Source organism: Camellia sinensis, chromosome 6, assembly GCF_055761805.1.
Source record: "Camellia sinensis isolate YWXY chromosome 6, ASM5576180v1, whole genome shotgun sequence".
NCBI classification, from domain to species: Eukaryota; Viridiplantae; Streptophyta; class Magnoliopsida; order Ericales; family Theaceae; genus Camellia; species Camellia sinensis.
Window position 1 is genome coordinate 110,933,057 of NC_138966.1, and position 13,172 is coordinate 110,946,228.

General features: G+C 38.5%; 1 long non-coding RNA gene and 1 pseudogene across 1 annotated transcript; both read right to left on the reverse strand.

The window, feature by feature from the left end:
* Nucleotides 1–279: 279 nt before the first annotated feature.
* LOC145793499 (uncharacterized) lies at nt 280–7,907 on the reverse strand (annotated as a pseudogene).
* A 1,563-nt stretch (nt 7,908–9,470) lies between these two features.
* Nucleotides 9,471–10,993, reverse strand: LOC145792832 (uncharacterized). Its single transcript, XR_014332833.1, has 2 exons — nt 10,871–10,993; nt 9,471–9,999 (listed from the first exon to the last, which is right to left on the reverse strand). It is a non-coding gene; the product is annotated as an uncharacterized LOC145792832 (long non-coding RNA).
* Between the last annotated feature and the right edge of the window lie 2,179 nt (nt 10,994–13,172).

Below are 13,172 nucleotides of genomic sequence, written 5' to 3' on the forward strand. Positions count from 1 at the left end.
CAAAGCAAACCTTTTGAGTAAATAATAAGAAAACATTTTGACATTTCGAAATAAACTTTGCATTTTCCATGCGAAACTCAAAAACTTTGTATACATTTTTCACCCACACGGTGTTATCCAAAACACAATCATCCACCGTTTATTTGCCAAAAATCATTCATTTGAAAATCCTCAAAACCCTTGAATTAAATCAATTTCTCAACAACACCCTTAGGTGGCCCAAATACTAGGAAAAGTTTTGTTTTCCATTTCTTTCCAAAATAACACTATCAATAACCATCACGCACACTGTGATACCACAACCAACACAGAATATAACATTTCTATAATGATAGTTAATAGAAATAACAACAATACTATCAACACATAAGGCATAAGAAATTCATGGTTTTGCAATTTCATTCCGCCTCCCTTTACTTAACCAATTTAAAATCATAAATATGGTTCAGAACCTGGCCAACAATTAAATGAGACAGTAACTCATATAAGACATTTCTCACTTCACAATAGATGGGCATACTAGCTATATCATCACATCAACAGATAAGTATAAAAACTATATCACACTTTCAAAGATAAGCATATGAGCTTTATCTACACTTCTTTAGACAAGCATAAGAGCTGTGTCATCACCACAATGGGAGAGCATATGAGCTGCATCCCTGGGTCCATCCCCCATTTTCCCTTAACCATTAACCGGTTTAGAGGTACATCCCCCATCTTCCCCTAAACCGTGGAGTACATCCCCCATCTCCTCCCATACACAAGCAATGCATACGAACACATAGGTCATATACACAATCAATCAATACATAAAGTTAATGTATTCTATCAACCGTCAGATTCAATGGCATAACATGTTCGATTAGTTTCAGTTTTCCTTAACCAACATACAAAGTCTACAACAAACGAGACTAACTTCAAGGTGACCGATGTCGACCCAAAACCCGATACCAACAAGCTGACTAAACAACTCAATGAACTCGACACCCAGTGATCCACCCACTGATGTACCACTCAAACCACTAACCCCAACTACGGAGTTCCCTACACAAACCCCAAATTTTGGAATCCCACCAGATCTCCTAAAACCAGACCACACCAACATTGTTTCTAAGGGAATTACCACCCTCCATGGCTAGATAGCAAGCTTATTCATCTCCTCAACCGAAGACCGACATGGTTAACCTAAATTACAACTACCCAATCACGAGGGATAATTTGACCAACGCTATTCTCGTTACTCTAGAACACAACTGTTCTTCCTCCAAAGAATGCTGCCAGCCTCCACTCATAACCATACCCAACATTTGATAACCAATTTCAACACGAACACTACCCCTATACAATTGATCGGGTCACCATGGACTCGCTAACTAGCAAGGCCCAAAACATGAACCAACGAACAGGTACCAAGCAAGCAACAACATTAGGATCATTGACCCCATTAACAACTTCTCAATATAAAAGAGAGCTTAAAACCCATACACACTCCCCAATACCTGAGGATTAAACAAACAACATTATGCGTACATAAGCAATACATAAACATGGTGCCTCGGCATCCAACAGTACACCGGTCAACATCAAAATGATTCATATAATACACCACCGGTCAACAACACAAAAGTCCCCCTCCAGGGTAATACACTATCGGGCTACTTAATAAGTCGCCCCTCGCGAGGCTCCCGAAGCCTGGCCTGACCATTTCTGGTACCGATAGCGCCCCCGACTGGACGGGTACGACTGAGTCTGACTAGGTTTTGAAACACTTGCAGAATTCACACGCAAAGGGCAAAAACGTCTACCATGGCCCTACTGGCCACAAACGAAACAACCACCAGACCCCCTACTCTGAGACTGGTCTGAAACCTGCACCTCCCCGGACCTCCCAACAGAAGTGTCCGAAACCCCTGACAAAGAAAAGGAACCAGCCCCCAACTGAGCATGTTTCCGCCTCCAACCCTTACTGAGCCTAGAGTATTTAGGAACCGAAGGACTTACCGCAATGGTCTCCTCCTTAACCCCATCATCACTCGCAACCATGGCCTCCACATGGGCCGCTGCCTCAACTAAATAATAATAATCCTTCCAAAAGGATCCAGCCACCTTCTCCCGAATATCGAAACACAACCGTTTCTCAAACTCAAAACAACGACGCTCCTCTGTTGCCACCAACTCTGGAGCAAACCTCGACAAGCTAGCAAACCGCATCTCAAACTGTGCCACAGGAGTATCATCCTGACGCAACTCCAAAAACTGATCCCTTAACCTTTCCCGAGCAGAAGGAGGGAAATACTTGGCCAAAAAGGCCTCGGTAAAAGCAACCCACGTGCTACCCACATTATTCTTAGCATACTTCCACCAATAACTCGCATCACTCTTCAACTGAAAAGTCGCCAAAGAAACCCTCAACTCCTCATCTTCGACTTTGAGCATATCAAGAGTCTTGGTAATCTGCTCTAGCCAACTCTCTGCCTCCAACGGTTTAGCCTCCCCCACAAATTCTGGTGGACTGGAGCGAAAGAACTCCTTAGTAAGTTTGAGAGCATGCCCGCTACCACCCCCAGTGCGAGCTAGGGCGTCTTGCACCGCTCTCACAATCTCACGTACGACATCCTCGCCAACAGTCGATGCTACAACGGCGGGTGCTAAAGGAACTGTTGTGCCCCTACCGACACTCCTACTACTCAACCGTCCTCTACTTCCTCGTGTAGACATCCTATAAAGCACAAAATAAATTACACTTAGTGTATAACACAATAGCCTTCTCCGAGGCACACACTACTGCCAAAAAGGTCACAAGACACACTTAGTCTCAAAACATACATTTCTATTACGTATAATCATCTAAACATGTAAACACATAATCGAATCAAGTCCACAAAGATAGCCACTCATCCCGGAACTCTCAAGGAATTCCCATCAGAAACCACGTTGATCAGGCGTGTTTCCAAAAGGACCTCAAAGTAAGTTCACCGGCTATGAATATTATCCAGAAGACTGAATCCCATGCTCACATAAATGCAACACATAAGTCCTAACTTTCATGATATCTATATGCAACGTCCTCACAATACGTAGTAAACCCACTGTGGTAAAAACCACTTCCCACGAGCCCAAAGTATTCAAACCTGGCTCGCTCTGATACCAAGTTGTCACGCCCCACTTTTTATTACTCGAAGTCATTACCAAGTTCATTAACTTAATTCAATTTCAAGGATAACATACGGAAATAAACTCGTACATTCAATCCGTAGATGTGATTAACAATACTCTCATTCGTATGCAAAGTAAATATTACATGAACATACTTAATAAATTACCCTTGGGCTTACATCACTTAAGGTACAAGAAGAAGGGTGTAACCCTTTTACAACAATGGCATTCCGCCAACATAACTGAGGCCTCGTGGCCAGTAAATAAGTAGATCCAAATCTTGCAGCTCAACCTGCTTAATACCTGAAAAGGATTCAACAACGTGGGATGAACATATAGTCCAGTAGGGAACTCAACATGATCCTCAACAATAACAACTTACAGATAGCTATGATCATGAACACTCATTTTCATACTAGAATAGTAATGTGGCAGTTTATACAAAATATATATATATGATCTTTTCTCGAAAACGACCGTTTCATTCAACGCTACAAGTGGTTTATCTTTCCTTTTTCCTTTCATTAACCCACATTCCTAATCTTTCATAACATTAACAAATACTTAGGAAGTAATCTCACTAAGCCCGATACTCTCTTCCATTTCCTATACATACTCAGATGTACCTTTTCAAACATGTTTATCTTTAAAACATTCGTTCTCCTCCACACTCTCCAAAAGACAAAAATAACATTTTGGTTCGTTTCCATTTCAATCATAACTATACATGCATAACTTTGTAAAAAAAATAAATTTACAACCCACCAACATGTATACAATCAACCAATGGAGTAACTCGGTTCTCCGAACTGTAACCAATCAAATCCATGATATTTTCAGTTACAACGAAACAACAACAATCCCACTTTGCTCTACTAGCTATGTGCGTAGTAAGCCAACAATACACCCCACTCAACAACATTAACAACAAGCCAGTTTACCAGGCGCTAGCTGGAAGGTAACGGTACCTTTGATTATTAGCGCGGGGTATAACACCAACAATCACAGCACATCAAGGCATAACCAACATGTATAATGCATATACATAAACTATCAAGACACCAACAATGTGTTAAAGTATATGAACACATGACTATCTCCTTCCGAGCAAATATACATATATATAATGTATCTAGCACTTCATCAAATATGATGTTCAATTAATCAAATGGTAAAATGCATACCCGACAATTCTACACAACCGTGTCATCCTCCACCGATGACCAAGGACAAAACCTCTAGATGCATGTATATTGTACATCTATTAACAAACCCAATTATCATGAGATCCCAAACCCATCAACAACCCAAGCATAGTAGCTACCAATTAATTTCCCCAAATATGTGCACTCGACATGCATAATACAACAATCCAATTCCCATATTTATTTTCTATGACTCACATAGAGTTAAAGTTTCATTCTTCACTTTCAAAACCAACTTTTATAATTTTCCAAACCAACATGTTCCACCACTTATTCCAAAAACACTTTTCTCATTTTCCCAAAATCACTTCCATTCCTTTCATAATCTTCCAAATTAATTATGCAAATTAAGCCATAATTATTAAGTTAGGGTTTTTCTTCCTCTTTTTCGACATTGACCAAAAAGGTTCAATCAACAACAACAAACAACAAGGACCTCATTTGAGACCCAAAATATTTGCCCAAAGAACAAACCCCTCCTTTAATTTAACATGACACATGTAAATTAGGGCTTTTCTACAATTCAACAACAACATGATATTTTACGCCACAAATAGTCCATTGGATAACCAAAGACAATAAATCCATTTTTAATCAACCAACTCTAGGTTTCCTCATGATTTTCAAACAAACCCAACATGATACAATTTTCATGCAATACAAAAATTACCACATGTCTATCTATAGACGGAGTATTGAAAAAGAACAAGGAGAATCCCTACCTCAAATGGAGAACTCAAATAGAGAAGATGACCCAAAATCAAAGTGCTCCAAATCCCAAATTTCTTGGATCACAACGAAGCCCTCGACGATCAACACACTTCTTACAAAGGCCCAAGGTGAGGAAAACACTCTAGCTAGATCAATCCTAAAAGAGAAGTTAGGTTTTAGAGTGAGGTGCTCTCCAATGGAGGTTTCGAAAAAGTAAGAGAGAGAAAGGAAAACAAAAAGTGATCAAAAAGTGATTTCACGGACTGATATAAAAATAGGTCCGCTCGAGCGTACAACACCCCGCTCGAGCGTCAGACACAGGTTCACGCTCGAGCGTCCAAAGATCCGCTCGAGCGCCGGATGCACTCATCCAGAATTTTCTGCAGACGTCCAAAATGCTGAGAAAAGGAAATTCACGCTCGAGCGTCCAAACTGCCGCTCGAGCGGAGAGGCAACAACAAAATCCCGCTCGAGCGTCAAATCACCGCTCGAGCGGAGAGACCAAAGCCTGGGCAAAAATTCTAAGCTTTAAAACACAACCAACTTATTCCCAACTTGCCCAACACAACCCAAAGCTCTACAACAAAGAGTAAGGGATAGAATTGAGGATAAGACAACAACAAATCTACGGAACCAAGTCCGGATTAAAGTTCAATAACAACAGGAAATACCGGGATCGCTATATATCTAGTTTTATTCATTAATCATTCAAATAAGAAAATAAAAAATTACAATCCTTTTCCTCCTAAGTGAGGAATTATATTATTATTTTATTTGTTTTCTCGTCTCAAGATTCAGACACAGTGTATTAACTTTTGATTAGTCTCCTACTAATAGGAATGGCAACGGGACGGGGACGGGCCGGGGATCACCCTCCCCGTCCCCGATCCCGATTGTGAAAATCTCCCCGGCCCCGGCCTCGATCCCCGACGGGGAACCTACCACCCTCCCCATCCCCGTCCCTACCGGGGATCGGGTTTCCCCGACCCCGAAAATTCCCCGCCCCCAAATCTGTTTCAACACCCCCATCATCAACAACAACAACAAGAGAATCATCATCATCGACAACGTCAACCGAATCATCAACACCAACATCAACATATCAACAAAAATATCAACAGATTATAAACAAAAAATAAAAAAAATGGACAGATACACAAACAGATTAAAAAATGGACACAAACAGATCTGAGATCTGTGTCACAGAGACACACAGAGAGAGAGAGAGTGGACGAGAGAAAGAGGAGATCTGTGTCACAAACAGATCTGAGATCTGCCTCCGACGCCGACGCTTCCCCCTGTACACTATCGGACTGCTTCCCTCCGACGTCGACTGCCTCCGACGCCGACTGTCCCTTCGTTATCGCCTCCGACGCCGACTGTCCCTTCGATCTACTGAAAGAGAGAGAGGGAAGATAGAATAGAGAGAGACGAAGTGGAGAGAGAGAGGGGGTCGGGGACTTGGAGCCAGAGAGAACGATAGAGTCAGAAAGGATTAGTATCATAGATATTATATATATATATGCATATAATTAAGGGGTTTATTATATATATACATATAAAGGGTATAAAAGTAATTTCACTTCGGGGAAATTCGGGGATGGGGCCGGGGACGAGGGCGGGGCCGGGGATCGGGCCGGGCCGGGGATCAAACACTGATCACCGTCCCCGGCCCGTGACAGATCGGGGATTGATTTTCAAATACCGTCACCTCCCCGTCGGGGGTATTTTTCGGAAAAAAACTGCTTAAATCGGGGTCGAGATCGGGGATCCCCGTCGGGCCGGTTTCAAATTGCCATCCCTAACTACTAACAATGCTTTGCAGGGTGACAAAGGAAAACCACATAAACAATCATTGCCGGAAAACGCACTCGCCAGGAACTTGTTCAGCGGTATTGAACCGCACAAATGGTTATTGCTCACATTAAACGTCTCAAGCCCCGAAATTGCCTTGGGCAACTTCCCAAACACCAAATTTCTTGACAAATCCAAATCCTTCAAAGTACTGGGAAATTTCGCACTTTCCATGTCGAACCGTATCCGATTACCCAAGGCCCGAAAGCCCACCAAATAATTGGTTCGGTTCAGTAACCCAACCGGGCTACCCGATATTTCATTGTCGGAAAGATCAATGTAGTCATAAAAATAGGTCTCCACTGGCTTCCAATCATCAAGCTTGATCTTGATCCCACATCTTCCGAGCTTGAGAGAGTATATTATAGTAGATGAAGTGACCCATTTAGGAATTTCACTCGGATGAAACCCATTATATGATAAATCTAGAGATTCAATACCTTTCACATTCATTTCTGGAAATGGGTCGACGAGAAAATTGTGAGAAAGATCGAGATTGAATATTTTGGTGAGATTCCCAAAAGATTTTGGTACTGTCCCAGAAAATCGATTCCATGAAAGATCCAAAGTGCCGAGTGCGTGAAAGCTTCCGAGAAAATCTGGGATTTGTCCTGTGAAATAGTTGTGGCCGAGCTCTAGATATATAAGTTTCGGTGCTAGAGCTGAGATTGTTGAAGGATTTTTTCCGGAAAATTTGTTGTGGGAAAGTGAAAGTGAACGGAGCTCCGTCAGGGTCGAGAAAATGTCCGGTACGGTACCGGTGAGCTGGTTCCGGTCCAAACTCAGTAGGGTTAGCTTCTTGAGTTGCTGAATACCGGGCGGTACGGTACCAGTGAGAAGATTTCCGCCGAATTTGAGTTGACCCAGCTGAGTCAATTTGGAAATCGAACTCGGGATTGGACCCGAAAGCTGATTGCCAGCGAAACTCAGCGCGACGAGTCAGGTCAAGTCTCCGATGTTGACGGGTATTTGACCCAAGAGTTGTATTCAATGTTTGGTAGATAGAACGAAGAATATAACTGGGAGGTGAAGCATTTTATTACAAAAAAAAGTAACAATCTTTGTAGTGTGTACTTTAGAGTATTTTTCTACATAGAAATGACTTGCTTCCCATGCATTGTAATTAGTTTTGGTCAATTATTTGTAGTTTTTCTTATATAAAATCAGAGTAATTTTAATAACAATAATACAAAAATAATTATATTTATATTTTATGTATTATCTTATCAGTTACAATTATATTAATAATATATATGAATAGTGAGATTCATTAAATTAATATAATTATATTTTATAAAATAAATAAAATGAAATATACAAGATGATTGTTTAAATAATACAATCAATGGCACATTACTTATTGATTTTATTATTATAAAATAAGTAATGTTATATGCACTAATTATTGTACTAATTAATGTATCAATTGATGATGTCGCATAATTTAAGAGATTTTTGGTATTTATAATTTGTATAATGAGTGGGGTCAATAATCATGTCATAACTAGTGTTGATACACTAGTTAGTACATTAATTAATATATATAACACTACCATTATAAAGTGTATAAGACAATTGTGTGTTGAATAAAGAGAGTGTGGAGAGAGAAAATAAGGATTATGGGAGAGTGGCAGTGGTGTGATAAGAGAGAGTCAAGTCCGTCAACTATAGTTGGATGCACTTGCTCCCAACTCCACATGGTTGGCAGTGCTCCTTTCCATCTTCCTCTTTTGTCCACCCAATTATCATTCCCATCTCTATCTCAATTATTAACCAATATTAATTATTAATAAATATTACTTTAATTTTATATATTTTAACAACCTTAACTATAGAAATATATCATTATCATGCTACTCATTATTCATTTGTATTGAGATAAATTACACTCATCTCTCATAAAATTTAATAAAAATACAATTGACTTCATAAACTAAATTATACTAATTTATGTTATAGTAGATTTGAGCCATCAAATCTATATGGCAAGTACAGATATAAACAAGCAAAGATAAATATACAATTTAATAAAAAAAAATACACAATAATATTATTTTTCTCATTCATACTACTCGCAAATTATTAATAAAAAAATTAAATTTTATATGAATTAAAATATCAAAAAAGGCTAGTGAAATTATATCAAAAATATATAACTTACTGTATTTTTTTCAAATTGCAAGAACAATAAATGTAATTTTTTTATTTTTTATTTTTTGTTTCACACATAATGATTGAGAATATATTGGAATAAGTACAAAAAAATGGCTACATGAAAGGAACACGACATTTATGAAAAATATGGAAGAACAACTTTAGGTCTCCTTGACCAAGACAACAACATGGGCGTGCAAAGGATCAAAAGGGACTCCATTCACAACAATACATGTAGAGGTGTTACACATTGAAAAAATGAGACTGATTTTGGAAGAAATTAAAAAAAAAAAAAAAAAAAACACAAGCCAAGACAAGACAATACAATATAGGCTTTGTAGAAGGAAATCACAATCATATGAACTCCGAATGGAAATCACATTCACAGGGTTGGTAGAAAAGTTTTCTATTGTGAATTCTTGTGATTTAGTTCATTAACGCATCCCTGTCAAAATTCTGTAGATGAGCCTACAACAAACTATTAGGAACATACACTCGAGTACACCTGAGATGTAATGGATACCTCTGATAGCTAAAGGGTAGTAGATATAACCTCTCAAATATACATAATCAATAACAAAACAAAGAATGCATTCTGTGTAACACAAATCATAACTTGTTGAAACCATATACCACCAAGAATAAAGACGATAAAGCAAAACACAAATTAAAAGACGCCCTCAACACAGCCATGCACATGGATCAATGATAACCTGCACTACAAATCCATTAAGGCATTCAATCATACAGCCAAAGAAAGGCTCTTCTGGGCTCCAATGTTATGTGGCCTTATTTCCCAAGAACCAGCCTCGTGTGCTTCTCCAGGGAGGATAAAAGGCAAAGAGATCTCTCGAATCATCAAGTCACCGCAAAATGGGCATTCGCAAACTATGGCATCATCCAATTGTGAGCGTATCTGTACAAGCAAATTAACATTTTTTAGTCCATCTAATTCACTATGTAAGAAGCTACAATTTATGAATCAGTCAGCAACAGGGTATGAAATTTATTCTAGAGTAAATTGGCACAAGAAAATCAAATGAAATAATGCTATCTCATTTACAAAAGCATTTGAAGCAAAAACCCATCATTTTTATTGAAATAAGAACAAGAAGAACACCATTATCATCATTTACTTCACCGGCTGCAACCTGTGAAGCAGAGACACCTCTTCAGAGGTCACGTACCAGTAAACGACACATGTTGGCCAGGAACACACTAGGGGCATGCTCTATTTTTAACCCTTTTTTCAACTGAAATAGCATACTCAAGGTTGATAAATTTGATGAGAATAAATATTTGACACAGAATAAATATATAATATTAAAAAATATGACATATAACAAATATATAAATTACATGTTTTACATGTGTCCTCAATGTGTCGTCTCCTATATTTTATGAAAATTTGTGTATCCGTGTCATGTCACGTGTCTATGTCCATACTTCTTAAACTGCAACCATTAACACATAGGTACCACAACTAAAGTCTTTTTATTTTACTTCCAAAGTTTTTGAATGCCAACAAACAGCAACAATTAAAAAAGAAAAAAAGAGCAACTGGAGAAAAACCAAGGGCTTGAGAAAGAAGCAACAAAAATGAGTACACGACTTTATGGCAATGTTCTTGACTTTTTACACTGCAATTAAATTGACTCATCTCAAAAGCAGTAAAAAACTAAATACAGTAGAATAATGCTTGTTGAACATGAGAAGATTCGACAGCAGAGATGCATTCAACACCAATTTTGAGTTGCTTAAACACATATGAAAAACATCATAAGGACCTTATCCGTTGGGGGCATGCTAGTTATGGATTCCTCCTCGGTTAAGGTACCATTAGAATCCTTCTTGGATTCACCTCCCAATAAAGTAAGCTGCTTTTGAAGATCGAGTATATATTTTGCCTGCAACATTCATTTGAAGGAAAAAGTACATAAAACAAACATTACGCAAAAGGGACTTTGTTTACGAAATTACACTTCTAACAAAACCTAACTCTAAATAAATTCACACAAAATTAATCAAGAGCCACTATAAAAATCTATTATATATTGGAGGACGTACACATGGTTAGAATGTTAAAATTTGGTCAGATCAACTCAGAAATGGAAACAAGCCTACGCAGAATGATTTTGGGATGATGATATTCTAAAAACTTCTAAATAAGTTCATATATGGGAGTTGTATCATTGGGTTTCTAAATATGTAACCTAGGCCTGTGCAAATAACCGAACCAACTGATCAACCTGTTCAAACTGACCGAACTGATGGAACATTGGATGATTTCGACTGCTGCTACGGTCGGCTATGAGTTGCAAACCTTGTGTTTTTCAAATTGGCGGTCGGCCAACGGATTGAAAATCAGAAAATTCGTAAAAACCAAACCGACCGTATATCTTATATATTAAATATAAATTTTACAAGTGTCAAACTATATTTGGTTTACAAGATTACACCTTATCAAATTTGTTGGTCTTTAAGACGTGTTAGCTAATCACAAAACAACTTCATCACTGTAACATTATTTTTTCTTTCATTCTTTGTCTCACAGATCTGCCAAACGTCTCATCACCTACCCTAACGCCTCATTTCTCTCTTCAAGTCACCTCACAAATTAATACTCACCAACCCTCTTCAATTTGCATAACTCTCTCCCTCTCATCACTAATGTTCTTCTCTCTAAACCTGTTCTTTCTCACCCCATCAGAGATCTCTCTCAATTCTATAAGCAATGGTTTGCATAGCATATTGTTGAACTGACGGTGGTGAGGAATTGTGGTGGTCGACCGACGATGATGATGAATCACAGTGGTCAACTGGTGGTGGTGATGAATCATGTTATCAATTCTGATCTCCCTCATACCATCTATCTTTCTTTGGTCTCAAATCTCGCTACCCTACAATCTTCTCCCTCGAAACCCCATCACCGATCTCCCCTCAAACCACTACCATCATTGGAATCTTTGTCTACATCTTAACTCCTCTATTTTTTGTGTTGTATGCATATGTTGTCAAAACTGACCTTAACCAACTGCTGATTTCAGTTGAGGAAAGATACGGTTTCGAATCAAAATGGATCAAAATCAATTGAGATAAACATGAACCCGATACATTCGGTTCGGTTGATGGGTTTAGGGTGAATCTGACCCAACCCAACCCAACCCGTGCACACCCCTAATGTAACCACATTTTTCTTTTGATCTAGTTAAGGACATAGTCATATCAACTTAATCGGCATATGCAGAACTAAGATTTAAAATTGTATCACTAGTGCCAATTTCATACTTATGTTTTGGGCCGTAAGTGGGACGCTATGAGCCCTTCTAGATAAGCTTCTATTTGGCATTTGTAAGACAACCAAAACTAGCTTATAGGCCATATGATGACTAAATCGGGCATTACTAGAAAAAGCTAGGATCACCTCAACGGATACATGACCTTTGCACTGGTATAATGAGTATTAGTGATGCAAAATGCAAGATTTACAGATGCAATACGAATTTATTGTCATTATTTTAAAAGGTAGAATGCATTTTAGACTTTTTGTTCAAGGATTCACCTACACCCAGGGCAAGGAGGCCACTAGCAAAGAGCCGCCCTCCCCCCGGGGGAACAAGGGTTGAACAATGGGTTATCATATGCAATTCTATTTCCCATCTAATGGCAAAGTGTTAAATTAGTCACATTTTTTTTATTCAATTTTAATAAAACTATTTGTTGTCAAGATAATGAGAACATATTAAAACTTTCTAATTTTATTTTTAACAACCACTGCAAACCAAATTTGTTGTAGGCCGCCAATGTTGCTTTAGTATACCCCTTCTTTGAGGATATTAACTAAGTTCTAAGTGGTACATTTGCAAGAGCAAGTACCAAGTGTAGTTAAGCATAAGATTTAATGGATCTTAATACCTCCTATTGTCATGCATTGCCACTTTAAACATGAAATTACTTAAAGCAACGATATATGGATCAACACCCAATCAGCTTTACAAATATACATAAATGTATATGAAATCATTCTAGAGCTTACTTGATCTCGGTGGGTACACCTTGTGACATGGGCAATCAGGCATTGAGCATGGA